We start from the raw sequence: 16,427 nt of genomic DNA on the forward strand, positions 1-16,427 counted from the left end.
CAAAATAAAAGGTACGACAAAAATTGGATGACCTCTTAAGCTTATCAATAGTTTCTACACAATGCAACATTCGTATAAATAGCAAAACACAACGACAAAGAAAATGGAAAAACACAATACGCATAGTACACACTTTTATATCAAAGGAAGAGAATGAGTTACAGTACGTAGGCGACTAAAGTGATGCATGTTAAACCCGAGACCAAAGCCTGTTAGGTAGAAGTAAGAAAAAAAATATAATAACTATAATAGGAATCTCGCCTACAATGCAATCTCCGGGAACTTACACAAATTAAACCTTGAGAAAATGCAAGGAAGGAAGGTCAAGGGAATACAACTTGGAATTCAACCATTGACTTGTAATAATCGTTGCGAGAAATAAAAACATTCCCAAAAGGTTTCATGTATAGGACATTACCAATCCATAGATTTGTACAACCATTCCATGTGTTCAAATACCATGTAAACCATGTTAGTGACGACTACACATGTAAAATCTAAAATGAGTCATTATGATGTTGGTCTAAAAAGAGTCTTAGTATCACATATCTATACTGATCTATAGTATCATAAATCTCCACAAATGATCCTTAAGATATATTGGTTTATGTTTGGTCTATGTTAGTCTAAAATGATTCTTAAGATCAAGTTTGATCCAATGCGGTTTGATCTTAAATTATTGTTCTTCAAAAACGATCATCTTGCTAATGTCCGCATGGGGTTATGTGACTTGTATCAGTGGTAGAAATCCAAATGTGCTAAAGACAATAAACATATTCTATATACCATTGAAGATAATATGGTATAAGTCGAGGTATTGATATAGTATGAATTAAGGATGTGTTATAGGAACTCATTGCTTTAAAATATTTCATAAATGTATACAACCAATTGTTCTATTTTTTTTCTTCAAAGTAGCAATAAATCCTAATTGACATAAAGTGTTGCTCTGAAAAATATCCATAAGAGATTTTACCTTGTTGCTCTGAAAAATGCCCAAACAAATAACACTCATAATCATATGGAATCTACAAAATCGGTGTAAACTGATCAGATGAGATATGGAACTGTGATCGTTTAACAACTGTACAACATGCCTGAAATTATTATATAGCTCAACCTTAGATTGAATTTCTTCAGAGCAACAATTGTTCTCATTTGAAATTAATAAAAAAGAATTTCATCAATTAAAATAAAAGTACATTCTCAAACTATAATCCTGACAAAATCCATGTTGATCCACTACATATGTAGTAAGCTTTTAATTCCAAAATGATTTGCGAAAAAATCTAACAAATTTAGGTAACCAAATTTTGTTTGTCTCGCAATTAGTGATCCATATTAAGCTTCAAAATGATACCTTGAATGCATGTCGTGCTTTGGAAGCAATGAGTTCCAAAGCCCTCTGTCACAAAGACCTTTTGAATATAAAGGAGTCATTCTATTTCCATCCTTTCTTGTAGTCACAAACCTAAACAGATAAAAAGAAAATGGAACTACGTAATTATATAAGAGAAGGGTGCAAGAAATGGTGTCAATAGTGCATTGCAGATTATAACAACAAAAAAATAGCATAACAACATTGAAATTCATAACTTAAAGAGGGAAATTAGTCCAAAATCAGCCCCAAGCCTTGCGCCTCAAAGAATAGATGGAATGGAAAACACGAAGCAACCTATACTAAATATAGTAATCATTGGAATCATTGTCTACTTTAAACCAATTACAGATATAGGTACACTTCGATCACTTGAACGATATTATAGGCAACGCGCTTAATCAACATTTATTTGTGGTGCACAGTGAAAAACTAACATAAATGTTAGTTGAGGAAAAAGAGAATTCCAGATTGTATATCAGAAAACAATTAGAAACTTGAACTTTATGGAGACCACATAATGTTTTGACAGGAAAGTTACTGGTTTTCTTTGGTTATTGTGACCAAAAAAGAAAAGACTGGGTAATTTTTTTGCTTCCTCTCTAAACGATTGTACCAATCCAAATACAAAAGGGAGTGTAAAATTAAATTAGAGAGGAAACTTAAAATTAAATTGGAAAAATAAAGGAACTAACACAAAGGGGAAAAAGAAAAGAATAAACTTACCCTGTAAACGTGAGTGCGGAAAGGATAGGTGAGACACCTGCAAAAAGAGAGAAAAAAAATGAGAGTTCTAGATTGAGATGAATAGATGCACCGGAGAAAAATATTTCAAAAATTATAAAACAAAGAAGCTAGCATCTTAATATATTATTTCCTAAGAGAGGTCAAAACAAATATGAACCCGTCCATAACAAAAATATAATCAGACCTTCATACAATAGCTACAAAAGCTTCATAGAAAATCCAAAAGAAATCAAAAGGGTCTAGAGATACCTGAAGAGGAAGAAGGAAGAGGAGATTAGTTTGTAGATAAATAGGCTCGAGAAGTCTTACGAGGAAAAACAAATTGAAACGGTCGAGAAGTAAATGTAAACTTTTGAAGCAAGCGTTATGTGCCGTGATTTCTTCTTTTCTGATAGGCGTTGAAAATCAAATGGTTTAATGGGCTTTTAATTGACGTGACTTACAAAAAAAAAGCCCTTTCCGTTTTACTTTGTTTTAATTTTATATATTAAATGCTATTTATGAGCTATTTTGTGATCTCTGGATTTGCATGGACATAAAACAAATTAATTAGAACACAAAAACGTCCAATGTATGTATGCAATGAACACAAATTAATTACGTTTTTTTATTTTTAGCCTACTAAATTTTGATTAATTAAAATATTAATTACTTAGGCATCCAATGTATAACCAATGTATGCATTGAACACAAATTCTTTTTAATTAATTAAAATATTGATTATGTTAGGCATCCAATGTATGCATTGAATTTGTATTTAAAAACTCTCTCTATACAAATCCCCACGCATATCTAACTTAGATCCCCATGAAATCCCCATCACTCTTTGTCTTGCCATTTTGTTTTATTGTAATAGAATTATATATATATATATATATATAGGTGTATGTATATCTGAAAAGTGAAGAAATGAATGCATTGCATTGAATTTGCATTGCAATAACCAATGCATGCATTGCATTGAATTTGCATTAAAAGAATTCTCATGTATGCATTGAATTTACAACATTTAATTCATTAAATAAATCTTTTTAAATGCCTTTGAGAATTAGAAACGGTTTCAAAATGTTCTAAGTCATACACGTGTCTCTCTTCAGATCCCCATGCACATCAAACTCAGATCCCAAGACGATCCCGGCTCTCTCTTTGTCCTGCCATTGTGTTTTATTATAATAGATGATTTTGAAATATATTAAAACCCAAGATGTAAGGTTACTGTGTCTCTGGCTCCAGTGTCTCTCATCCTCTCCCAACAATTTCTGATCCTTGAGATGGATTGCGACTGCCATGATGCACCACTCCTATTTTCTCAGGTAGGTTCTCTTTCGATTGTTCGATTTTTTCCCCCCACAAACTTCTCCTTTCATTCATTGAACATTTTTTTTTTTTGAAACTTTGAACGAATTCAAATATGGGCATTTTCATTGCCCTTGGATTGTCAGTTTCAAGCATAAGATGACATTCTATGGAATCCAAAAAGTTATTTCTACATGGTTTAAATAATAAATACTAAAATGCACAAACTGAATGATTAAATGCTTTTCTCATTTATTGAATTGAATACAGACTCTTCTTTTCAATACACAGTGAAATAACAACCATTTGTCTCCACGACTCCATTCTCTTCATTTTTAAGGTTAGGTTGCTAGCAATCTATTTTTTTTCTCCCCCTTTTTTCTTTTGCAAAATGAATTCTATTGCTAATTTTATTGGTTTACATTTTTTTGTTACTCAATTTTGAACTAATAGTGCCACTTGACTGTTCCACACAAGCTCAAATGTTGTTGACTGAATGGTTGGTTTGCGCACACAGAAACAAACTAGAAAAAAAGCGATGGGCTTCGGACGTTAATGGTTCATGGTTAAATGGATTCACAAGGTAAATCCCCTAATTAATTCTCGATGAATGTTAACAATTGTAATCAGAAAGGTACATTATGAGAGCCGTCATCTTCTAAACCTTCTATCTCCCTCATTCAAAAAGTGAAACAATTTCGTTTCAAGTTTATTCTTGTCCTAGGTGTTCACATTGTATGGAATGGTGTTGTTATCTCACTCTTCTTCAAAACCATCTCATTTGGTTTGCTAGATAATAAATGAAGGCATGGGTAAGACTCTGTGAAACATGTCTTTTGTGCAACATTGAAGGTACACAAACATTTTCGAATTTCTCCTTTTCTTTGATAATGGTTCATGGCTCCATTGAATTAGGTGCATCCATTTGTATAATTCTATGTATAACTATTCTTCTCTTATTTATTTTTAGCATCATCAATATTACAGTTCCAAATAAAAAATTCAACAAACATTTAAGAACACTTCTGCGTAATTTTTACTTTCTAACAGTAATCTTTAATTTCTTTTTGTATCATATTTATGGCCAATCTCTCTCAATGAATGATTTTGAGTTGAGTAATCATGATAAGAGAAAGTGAGATAAACGGTGTAGCTTGAAATGCAGTCTTTCCCAAAGGTATGACACATTGGAATTTTATTTAATGAATCTAGGAAGTTTAAAACTAGCGTTTCCCAGCTAAAAAGACATTAAAGGATTCTTTTTGAGTAACGTCGAATCCAAAGAAAAAAAAATCAGAAACCATTCCAAAAATCCCGGAATACCGACTCTTCTATCCTGAAAATAAATTACTCTATTTTAGAGCGATGATCACTCATATTCCTTCTTCTCTCGGTGGCTTCCTCCTTTTCATCATACGATATGATTATGTTTTATCAGCTAGGTTCTTTGTTTGCATTGTCTTGCGGAACACTTATCACATGAAGATGGCCTTTCGTACAATTGTCTCGTGCATGTCTAAAATGCATACGGTTTAACTCTCGACTTCACTAAATGTTCCTTCTGAGTGTTGATTATTCACTAGCTTGAATCACATATGTTACAATTTGTAAATTTTCTATGTTCTTGGCTAAGCAATTTTTTTTTATATATTTTGGTTTAGTTTTTCTTTTCTAATTTGTTGTTTTGTTGACTGAATATGGAATTCGAATTATACTTCCCGAAGTGTTTGTTATATTCTAATCAGTAATACAGAAAGAACTATTGTTTGTTAGAGTGCCTCAATGAAGTAACTTTTTTTTTCTTAACTCAGGTCCAATGACGAACTTGCAGCCGATCAAAACTCAACTTGACCATAATTGGAAAAAGGGTATAAACTCTAATCAAGAAGCACAACTCTAATCATGTTATCTGTTTTCCTAGAGCTTTGACAGGTTAGATTCATTATTTTATTTATAATTCTTCCTTTCTTTTATTTTTTCAAGAAAAGCTCTTCCAACCATACACCTAAGTTGTCATTTCACCTAAACTAGATAATTACTTAAGCTCTCTTCATATTCATCCAATGTGAATTACCTCTGCCATGAATGTGTGGTTACAAATAATCCATACAATATATATTTTGCTTTACATCAATTTGGAAAACATTGACGTTACTAATTTTGAGTTTTTTTAGACAACTTAGTCAATGTATTGATTCAAAGGTCCATTCTCTGCCATGAATAGTCGGTTACAAATAAATCATTTTAGGCTAATAGTTTGGTTTTTGGTTTTGGCAAGAGTTTGTTATTGGTTACGCATCCTATTAATATTGAGAACCATATTACCAACACTTTGCATTGTTACCTTTCAGATTCGAAGGTGTGATCCAACATTTAGGAATGGAAAATCCAGCTCCTGCTGTGAGCCTTTCTAAATAAGAACTACGTACAAATGGAAGGGTTAAAATAGAAAAATTGAAAGAAATGGGAAGAGACGGGTCTTACATGGTAAAACTTTATTTGGACATTTTAAATAATTTATCAATTGGTTGACCTTACTATCATAAAACAAGGGAAAATGTAAGAGGAAAGTTGTTTTTAAAAAATGTGTCCCGACTGCAGAGTTGAAGTGAAAGACGACAATAAGTGAACTTCGAAGGCACATGGGGGTGTTGGTTGAAATGTAGAAACCAAATAATGATTGAAACAGAGGGTGAAGAGACATTGGATTTCGTGTGTGTTTATAGTATGTTTTTTTTCTTTCAAGAGATTTGCATGGTAGTAATAGTGTTAGTAGTTATCTTAAACTTATGTGATTTTACTAAGCAAAGCAACTGCATTATTGCTCTTATGGTGATTTCCATGGAAATGGCATGCTTCCCTATTTTCTTTTTCATTTTCAAAATTATGTTTTTGTAAACTGTGTTTGAGATTCAAAACTTGATTATATATGAACTTTTGAGTTGAATAGGGACCACAAAAGGAACCGAATATTGGAAGGAGAGTATTGTAGGAATAGGTGTTTCCATGCCTTGCTGAGATAAACAAGGCATGTTTACTTTTTCATGGGGTTTTGTCTTTGTAGACTGCAAGTGCTTTTTTAAAAAAAAAAAAGAAAAAAATGATTATTTGGGGTTTTGTATGTGTGTTATGTAGGGTGGTAGGGTAGTAGTCATTAAAAGGAGGTATTGTTAGCTAAATACCGAGGAGTACTTGGTTTTAGAAAGTCGATAGGCATATGCTTAGTGTCTTGAAGGTCCGTATTCATTTCCCAAGAATTTAGAAATCAATTGAAGTGGAAATAATGGTATATACATGTCCACTAAGGATGTCATTGTTAAGAAAAAAGTTAGGGAAAAACCAATGTAAACTTCATATACATTTCCTATGCTAGCTTTCAAATGATATTGGGTTGTAAATTGGAATTTGTTGAGAATTTGGACTGATAAAAGAAAACCCGGATTAGGTTGAGATTTTATTAGAGAGGAGACAAGTGTTTAGTGAGTATGAAACACCTTTAATTGACGAAGTCGAAAATTAAAACCACAATAATGGTGGTGTTCCATTTTTGACTTTCTGACTCTTGGGCTAATAAACAACTTATTACTCCCAAGGCTTCATGTTATAATTTTACTTTGTGACTATTATAAGTGCAACCCATGTTTAATAAATTTCTTTGTAATGTACGTTTATGGTGTATGTATTTCATGAGAGTAGGTATTTTAAACTAGGACCTGTATTTTCTGCTTTGTTTTGCCATTATTAATTAACTTGAGTATAAAGCTTTGTACTATAACGGTGCAACTATGTGTTTAACAAAGAAAGGGAGGTAGCTTCTTTTTTTAGCCCGCCCTCTATGTAAGTAAATTAGTAAACCGGTCATCTTTCCAAATGCTCATTGGCTCTTGCACGTGGTAATTGATGGCTTTATTTAATGATTTCCTCCTTGAACTTTGGGGATGTGAAGAGGACTCCCAATAAGCATATTGGTTACTTGCCCAATATTTCGTGAGTGAGAGCGAGCTTTCACAGTGGGCAAAGTATGTTACCTAATTCAGTTGGTTTCTAAACATTTAAGGGTGGCCGAGTAGGCAGAGCAGATCAACTTCATGGTTTTGTCGGAAGGCCATCCAAGAGTGTTTAAAGGGAATGAACTTGCTATAATGGAAATCAAAATACAGATCCCTACCATAGAGGTTTTAATACCATAACTCTTCTTTATCATAAAGAGAAGGAAACCGCTGAACTCGCTCATCTAAATATTTTGCTAAACTGTTTATCTTTCATATTTAGCTCTTTTGAGCTTTACATCTAATTTATCTGAATTTAATCAGAAATGTTTCCATTAATTATTTGTTTCCATATACTCATACTCATCATACAAGAATCGGCGGCGGAGATGTGAGGCAACTTAACCTTGCATGGGCATGGGCTTCTAAACACTTTTTAATATAACTTTCAAATAAATGTCGCACTCTTGCTTGCCCCTCTAAAGTCTCAGCTCCTCATCTCCTCATCTCCTCAACTCCAACTCTAATCTTTACTCTCTTCATATTTGTTATCATGTAATCTCTCTCTCTTCTATCATGCTCTCTAATTTTCTGTATGTTTCTTTCGACAATTTTCCAGGGCTTTATTTTTGGAAGGGGATTTGGAGCAGAGAATGATTTCCAGTAAACTTGGGATACACATGTAATGACTGAGAAATTGTCAACTGGTGATGAATTCAGATGATTTCCCGGATTACACCCCTTTCCTCCCTCAGAACCCCTCACTAATTGACACGAGGAATTCACTTCATCCACCACCACAACAGCACTGAGTATCCTTATTCCCTCAAATTTTTATGCTACTTATTTTTCTGATTTAACTTGCTAGGAAATTTGTGGCACTTTATGCTTGACTTCTTATCTCCAATTTGCAGGTGAAGGTAGATGTCTCTTGTTTGGTTTCATGCACCATTACACTAATAATTTTGTGGACTACTCAATCTATACTTTAAAGTTCGTTTAAGGTGATATTTTTATTAGAACCTGTTGTCGTGGCAACGACAACAACTTGAAAGGTTACCTGTCAGCAACTTATGCTTGCTCATGTTTCTCATTACGTGGAATGCCGGATTTGTTTTATAATATAGGATTTAATTTCAGTTTTGGTTATAAGATTGCTTTGCAGATCTTTCATAATTTTGTAGTTTGTACTTTGTACTAATCAATTTGTGGTTATTGGTGTCTTATCACTCAAAATGTTGCTTCTAAATGGACTGGTAGTTTAGGTACAAATGACTTTTTTGAAATCTTTATGTTTTTTGTTCTCAGGAAAGGGTTAGCTCATTTTAACACAAGCAAGAGTATGATTTTCTCTGTAATCGTGATTCTAAATCGGTTACTTTGTCTTTCATTATTATGCGAAGCACTTATCAAATGGAAAATCTCCTTTCAAATAGACACTAACATAGTTTACCATCAACTGCAGTTTCTTTTAAATTTGCTTACCCATTTTAATTACATACTCAATTCAAAAATTTGTTCGAACAACTTATTTTACTTGGTTCAAAGAAATCTTAATTTTATTTTTCCTTTCATAATTTGAAAAGCCAGATTATACTTTAATTGAATTTTTTATTCGCGATAGTCGATGTAATTTCTCATAGGATCAATCCCTTATTTAAATGGTCAATTGGTATTGTTTGTTTAATCTATTATTACTAACGTTTGTAAGGTATCCTCAGTCCTTTAAACTAATGGCGAACAACCAATTGAGACTATTTTTTTTTCAAGCATCTAAGATATTGTTGTTATCTCTTACAACCAGGTATGAGAAAATACCCGAAACATTTTTATGTCTCTGAGTAAGAAAATGAAGCAAAGTCCTTGCTGATTGATATTAACTTAATTATTTATTTTTTGGGTTTACTTTTTGCAGGTTCAAAAATGGAGTTAAATCGCGTGGTCAAGCTACTAAAACACAGAGGGACATAGAGGGTTTCGAATGGTGGATCATGGGAATGTACAAATGGTAGTACTTTGTTTTCCTTATTAGTGGTACTAAGCATAGACAAGTATTCGAAAAATTTACGCAACTTTAGATGTAAATTCTTTGATAGGCCGTTTAAAGGTATAATTTAACAAATGAACATGTGAACAATACACGGGCGGTTTTTCTAGCCACGTTTTCACAGAGAAGCTAACAAGGTGGTTGATACCTTAGCGGTTAGCATCTACTTGCCGGAGTTGAGACAAACCGATGGTGTTTGCATATCCTTTTCTCGGATAAAATTGCAACTCAATTTAGAAATGATACTCAAGACATGATATTTGATAAAACAAACTTATTCATTGTGTTTTCTTAGGGCATCTCCAATGGGGGGTGTAAAATTACACCTCCACCTAGGCTCCACGTAGGTGCCATTAGGATTTTACACCTCTAATTGTATACTATTGTATAGCTTATAAATATCCACACTCTATACTCTCCAATGGAGAAGTGTAAAAAAAAAATAGATTTTAAACTCGGACGTCACTTTAAGTGACGTCCCAGTTTAATGACGTCCGAGTTAAAAAATTACTTTAGAATTAGAAAGGGACGTTACTCCAAGTAACATCCGAAAATTATTTCACTCAGACGTCAGTTCGAGTGTCGCCCGGGCTTTTTATTAACTAATAGCGAGAGGGGGAATTCCCCACCCTCTCTATTAGCTAAGACACTATTACCTACGGTATAGCACCCCCATTGGAGAGAGTTTTTTTATATTTGGGGTGTAAAATTTCCACTTTATACGGTTTACACCCCCATTGGAGATGCCCTTATAGTAGGGATTTTCATTTCACCACAGCTTGAGTTTTGCCAAAAGTAAAAGAAAAAAGAAAAAGTATTGATTGTATGGCAAACATCAAGTGTTAAAGGTCTTTCTTCATTCCTTTTCCAGTGGTGTAAATTGATTGAATGGAATGAAATATCTTTTCTTTAGCAGAAGAATATGTAAACCAAAGTTCTCAATTTGAAACTTTACCAGTGTTGAAGAATAGGTGGTATGAAAAAGTGTGTTCAAACTTAGTCACTGCATATATATAGCTTCATGGGTGCTACAATTGAGGGGGAGGGCCAGATAGAAAGACATTGCAAGTAGGAATATTACACTTTTACATAGATACCATGAAACATCTTTTGTTGCCTGCTTTTCGGAATGACAACTTATTGTTACAATCTTAGGCTAAATTTGTATAAAAGTTATATACTCATAATGACTATGTACTCGCCTAATTGTTTTAAGGGAGTGGAATCTTGGATGTAGCCTCATTCTTACATCTTTGGAATAGATTTATTACATTGATCAAGAATAACATATGTTCTTTCTACTGATTTTAGTTTAATATAATTGATAATAGCACTTTCTAATTGTGTATGTAAATGTGTACAAATGATTGGAATTGGTGGTATTAATATTATATTTCACAGTTCTTATTATAGAAACAAATTTGTCTACACCAGTTCTTCTTTTTTCAGACTTTAGCCCCCAAACAAATTATAAAACAATATCTAAAAATTATAGAAAGTATTTCAGCTGGGAGGTGATTCTAATATACGGATGAGGTATATATAGTGTAGAGAAAGTTGGTAATATCATCCGTGTCTTCGACATGGGCAATACCTAGTTATATATATAGTAGTAAGGTTAACACTAATAGTTTCACCTCAGGTTATCTCTTACATGTTTGTGAAAATTCACAAGGGGCGCCAATGTTCACATAAGTTCTCTCATTACTAGTACCCCCTCCCCCTAGATGAGCTAATTACACACACACACACACACACACACACACACACACACACACAAAGATGGGAAATTAGGGTCTCTCCCTCCCAAATACACACAAAAAAAACATTGTCAACTTGGTATATATTTTTTTTTCTATTGGTTGTCAAGTACTTCAAAGATCATCCAGTTCAGACAAATTTTAGAGATTTAATATTTGCACATACTTATTGCATAATACTTATTTTAGAAATATTTGCATAATCACTTCAGAAATATTTCAAAAGGCATGCATATCTTATTTCAGAAGTGATTATGCAAATACAATTCAGAAATAAGTTCTTAGGTTGGGTGCAATGACTCCCCATTATTCCCTCAAAAACGGAGGGAGTGGTGGTGGTTTTTCTCCCTATCTCAATATAACTCTTCATATATAGAGAACGTTATTGAGGAATAGAGAGTGCATTCCACGCCACTTGAAATGACGTGGTTTGTAAAAACCTAAACGGCGGCACTTGAAGTGGCGTGGAATGGAGTCAATTGTTTTGCGTCCCCACCAAGTCAGAAACTAATTATGACCAAAATTATTTTGTGTCCCCACCAACCCAAACGGTGCCACTTGAAATGGCGTAGAATGGTCCGAATCATTGGACACCAAAATTGACTCCCCACCCTCAAAACACTATTTTTTGGTGGAATGGAGATAGAGGGTGGATGCACCATTGGACTCAGCCTTAGTAGTTGAAATATTTTTGAAGGCATGCATCTCTTATTTGCACCATATTGTCTTATTGCATACTTATTTGGTCAAGTAAGGCATGCATCTCTTAGTGATTATGCAGTTTATTTGGTGTTTATTTGGTGCAGCTTCAAAAAGAGATGCATGCCTTCAAAAATATTTCAACTACTAAGAACCATAGTCTAATAGTCAAGTTTCAAAAACCTTTACAAAAAAAAACTATGTTGCAGCAATTAATATATGTTTATTAAGAGCTTCTCTCTAACAATAAATCCTTAGCATCTTGAGATATATGCCTTCTCATCTCACTAAAGTTTTCCCTCTCCTCTATTTTTAAGTTCCCCTTCCCAATGGATTCTCTGTAGAGAGGAAACATACATGCTTGTGAATTGTGATAGTGTGACTCTCATGAACTGTGACACACACATCTCAGAATGAAGACCTTGGTAGCCACCTCATACTATATATAAGAAGTTAATGCTACAATTAATCATTTAAGTTATGACTTGGATATACATGAGATACATGATATATCAAAGGTTCAACTTATGCACATTAAGCACTCTCAGCAACCATAATGCATGATGTTACCAATAACATGTAACATGCTGCTATAAACGTCTACTTTTAGAATATCATGTTTTTAATAACAAAGACTCAAGGATTGCTTTAACTTCTGACCCGTAGTTGGTCACCCCTGATACATTTAGACCATGACCCAACCGAACCCCATGTCCCTTATTTATCCTCTTAAATTAAAAGAAGGTTTGAATTCTAACATGATTAAAGCACAGACTAAATGCAAGAAATCTAAGATTGTAAATGTGTGCTTCACAGATGTAAAAAGGTAGTCAACATAATATATCTTCTTATACATGAAAAGACAACTAAAAAAATACAAGGATCATGGCATGTGTAACACCCCAAAATCAAATAAAGATTTCGAGACGTTGATAAAACTATGTTCAATATAATAATTTAAAATTAACGATATGCCATCATATATTTTTTTTTCTACAACAAAAAAAAAAAATCCGGCATAGTTTCCTTTGTATTATCAACATTTAATATACCAAACCTGTCATAACAGGAAAATCAAAATAACCTAATATCCATATATCAACCCTTCCAAGTTATATATAACTTTACCTAGCTTGAAAACCAAAACATATCTATACACCACGCGAACCAAATATATACAATCCCATCAAAACAAATTTTGTAACGTCGGCTAACCGATTTCTTACCTATATCGACATTTCACACTTGCACAACACTCCCTGCCATCATATATAAATTAAAATACTGATAATGTAAATAAAATTTGATTTCGTAGATGCTTAAATTCTGGAGATCAGCAAGTATCATGTCTCTTAACATTCTTCATCAATATTCATACAAAATTATAGATCTTGTAATAAACTTTATAGTAGTTCTGCATATCACACAATGCAATTTCTAGTCTAGGCAACAAACTGGTGATGGCTTCTTTGCCAATAGGGATAACACTTTTGGTGAAAGCAACACTATACCATAACAAGCTATTTGCAATGGCAAAAACCGTTGCTAATAATTTTCGCAATGCTTTTTCAGCGCTGCAAATATAGCGTGGGTAAAGTGTTGGAAATGTTTGCAACGGTTAATAAGCGTTGCAAACAGAAATTCTAAACGGTTATTAACCGTTGCAATAATGATTTGTAACGCTTTTTATAACAACTGCGTACACAAATTTAAAACTTTTGCAACGGTTCTTAACCGTTGCAAAGTTATTAGTTAATTTTAAAAAAAAATTAATTTAAAAATTGTTTGTAACATTTATAAACCGTTGCTGATCAGTTCACCATAACAATTTTTTCTTCCGCACCTCATTTATTTTGGGGCTTCGTGAATTTGCAAAAGCTTGTCCTTCCTGACTCTATATACATACAAATATAAAAATTTGACATTCGATTTTAGCTACTGATCCATGAACCACATTCACACATTTTACAAGTAAATCGATAGCATAGACGAGCATAATGCTGGAAAAAAAATGATACTCATTGAACCATATAACTTAACAACATTGAAAGATTTTTTAGTGGTTATACTTTTGTACAATAGTCTTAAACAAGAGAAAATCACTCGTGGATTGATCGAAAGGTACAAAAATCCACACATCCACTGTCATAAATTCCAATTCCAAGTACCTTCCAATTGCAATACCAAGTGCAAATATCTCCTTCAATTTCCAGCTACCAGGCACAGGCATAGGTGATGGCTTCACTCATTACAAATGATAAAAAACAAGTCGACCATACACTCCTTAGTGCAACTCCATAATTCCATTTATTTCCTGAAAATTCAATGTCAAAATACTGCTTATTAACTTGAAAGGACACTTAGCTACCTTATAGGATAATGAATATAAAAAAGGATACTTTACCCCCTTCGATGAGGTTAGCTATTATAGGATGTGACTGTGGACAATTTAAACAATCAAATGGTTGGATATTTAATGCATGGAGTGAAAAATAAAATTGTTGGAGAGTTTTTATATATATTATTATTAGTGTTTGAAGATGGAATGAAGAAAATGTAGAGGATAATGAGGAGAAGTGTGAATGGAAAGATGAAAAGGAAGTTTTTTTTTTTCTTAATGTGGGGAGTGTAAATGAGGATTTATCTCTTTTCCATGCACAAGGAATACATACGTATTTAATCTAAGCAACATGATCCATAAGTAAATCTGAGTGAAAGGAAGTTATACCTAGTGCAGGAACTGATTTATCAATGAAGTATTATCAGCAAATCTATAACTAAATATTGTACACTACTTAGGCATCAACAGAATAAGTGTTGTCAATAGGATCGGATGAAGATTAAAAGCAAACAAGAAATTTGTTTCTGTACCACATCACTTTTTGTAAAAGGAAAAAAAAATGTGTTCACCAAGAAAAGTGATTGGAAATGGAAGTGGCAAAAATATACTAGCTCAATAATATCTCAATTGCTAAGCATCTTGTGTACATTTTACAAAAACTAACTCAAGCATATAACTAGACACAAACACAAAAATAGTTAAGATAATCATGGTTGCATATTGGCAAAATTGTTGATTTTCACCTGAGCATAGACATCCCACCTCTAAAACACGCTTTCCACGAAGAGATAATTGTCCCTGCCGAATCTGCAAGCGGAGTTGCTTGACCAGATCAAGTGAACCTTCCCATAGTTTCAATCCTCCTACTCAATACACACAAAATAAGATTCCACAGTCAATCATCCAATCCATCGAAACCTAACAAATCCAAAAAGAATCTAAGGTAACAAACAAATAGAATGGAAACTGAGAAGCACCTTCATATTTTCCAGGAACTAAGTCTGAATTAGAAAAAGAAAAAACGTCTTGTGTACTTACTTGACCCTACAAAACAAACGCACTACTAGATTCCCCAAGATAATCACAAGGTACAAATGTGTTTGGATGGACAGAGAGAAATATCTTAAGCAAAGTAAACCCTCCATCGAAATGAATGGACTCTACAGTAAAGTTAGTTCAATCTCTAGTAGTAAGGATCTGGCCTTACTACCATGCAAACATGTATCTCCACCTTCAAGTGCAACAGGTAAGCAATATTTTTCATGTATAAGTAGAAAATTAATCATGGACAAACATAGAATTGAATTTTTATTTTAACCACGGGTATTGTTTCCTGAAAGATACAAGACGAGAACTCTATGAACAGGCAAAGAAGAGCAGCCCAGCTACCTAAAAAATCTGAGGCCAATTTTCTTTCATTACTTGGAGATACAAACGACAAGCAATATCCCATCTACATGGAAGGTAACATTTTACTCTCACAATGGCTGGTAAAATGTTTCCCACTAGCTATGGGTGCATTTCTGAAACAAATTACCTTTCTAATCTAACTCTAATCATAGATTATCATTTTCTAAAGACCCTTTCTCCACATAAGCACTTAAGAGTAAGCTTCTTACAAACTCTTATAAATGCCAAAAAATTTTAGGTCCAACACTCTACACACTGTGTACAACGGTGATTGATTTGGACAAACAAACAATATCCATTTTTCAGGGGAACCCACAGAATGGAGCAGTTTCTCATGTGTTTCCTGTTTGAAAGAAGTTTGAGATGTCACAATAGAAGCTCTCACCTCGTCAGTCCAAAATTAAAGTTGCCTTATGTGATGTATTCTAGCCCAACATGGGTCTTCTACTTATTGGCGCAAAGTCTTTTGGTCTCATCATGCACCTTACTGCTGCAACCTGCAAGCCAACCAAGAAAGGTTGGACTATCAAATTCTCAAAGCAACGAGAATTTATTAATGACTATTGAATTAATAAATGTGAAGTTCGGGCATACATTAATGTTGAAATCCAATCCTTGCGAGTAAAAACGAGGTCTTTGTGGAGTTAAAGAATCCAGCTGAATGAAGCCATGATGAACACAATACCCTATTTTCTTCCCCAAAGAGATGGGTTTCTCCTAAGTTGGGCTTATTAATGCAACAAACAACATCAGGCCAGAT

The 16,427-nt window shown here is 33.5% G+C and overlaps 3 long non-coding RNA genes across 4 annotated transcripts; 1 reads left to right on the plus strand and 2 right to left on the minus strand.

Moving 5' to 3' along the window:
• Positions 1–1,335: 1,335 nt before the first annotated feature.
• Positions 1,336–2,501, minus strand: LOC147519770 (uncharacterized). The gene is made up of 3 exons (XR_015214288.1): positions 2,375–2,501; positions 2,105–2,141; positions 1,336–1,471 (listed from the first exon to the last, which is right to left on the minus strand). It is a non-coding gene; the product is annotated as an uncharacterized LOC147519770 (long non-coding RNA).
• Positions 2,502–3,339: 838 nt separating this feature from the next.
• On the plus strand, positions 3,340–4,462 carry LOC147519771 (uncharacterized). 2 transcript variants are annotated; one of them, XR_015214290.1, is made up of 4 exons: positions 3,340–3,438; positions 3,692–3,761; positions 3,875–4,004; positions 4,215–4,462. It is a non-coding gene; the product is annotated as an uncharacterized LOC147519771 (long non-coding RNA). The 2 variants fall into 2 exon arrangements; XR_015214289.1 differs by having other exon boundaries at positions 3,347–3,438; positions 3,713–3,761.
• A 9,592-nt stretch (positions 4,463–14,054) lies between these two features.
• LOC147519772 (uncharacterized) lies at positions 14,055–15,748 on the minus strand. The gene is made up of 3 exons (XR_015214291.1): positions 15,235–15,748; positions 15,001–15,120; positions 14,055–14,230 (listed from the first exon to the last, which is right to left on the minus strand). It is a non-coding gene; the product is annotated as an uncharacterized LOC147519772 (long non-coding RNA).
• Positions 15,749–16,427: the final 679 nt, after the last annotated feature.

Source organism: Coptis chinensis, chromosome 2, assembly GCF_015680905.1.
Source record: "Coptis chinensis isolate HL-2020 chromosome 2, ASM1568090v1, whole genome shotgun sequence".
NCBI classification, from domain to species: Eukaryota; Viridiplantae; Streptophyta; class Magnoliopsida; order Ranunculales; family Ranunculaceae; genus Coptis; species Coptis chinensis.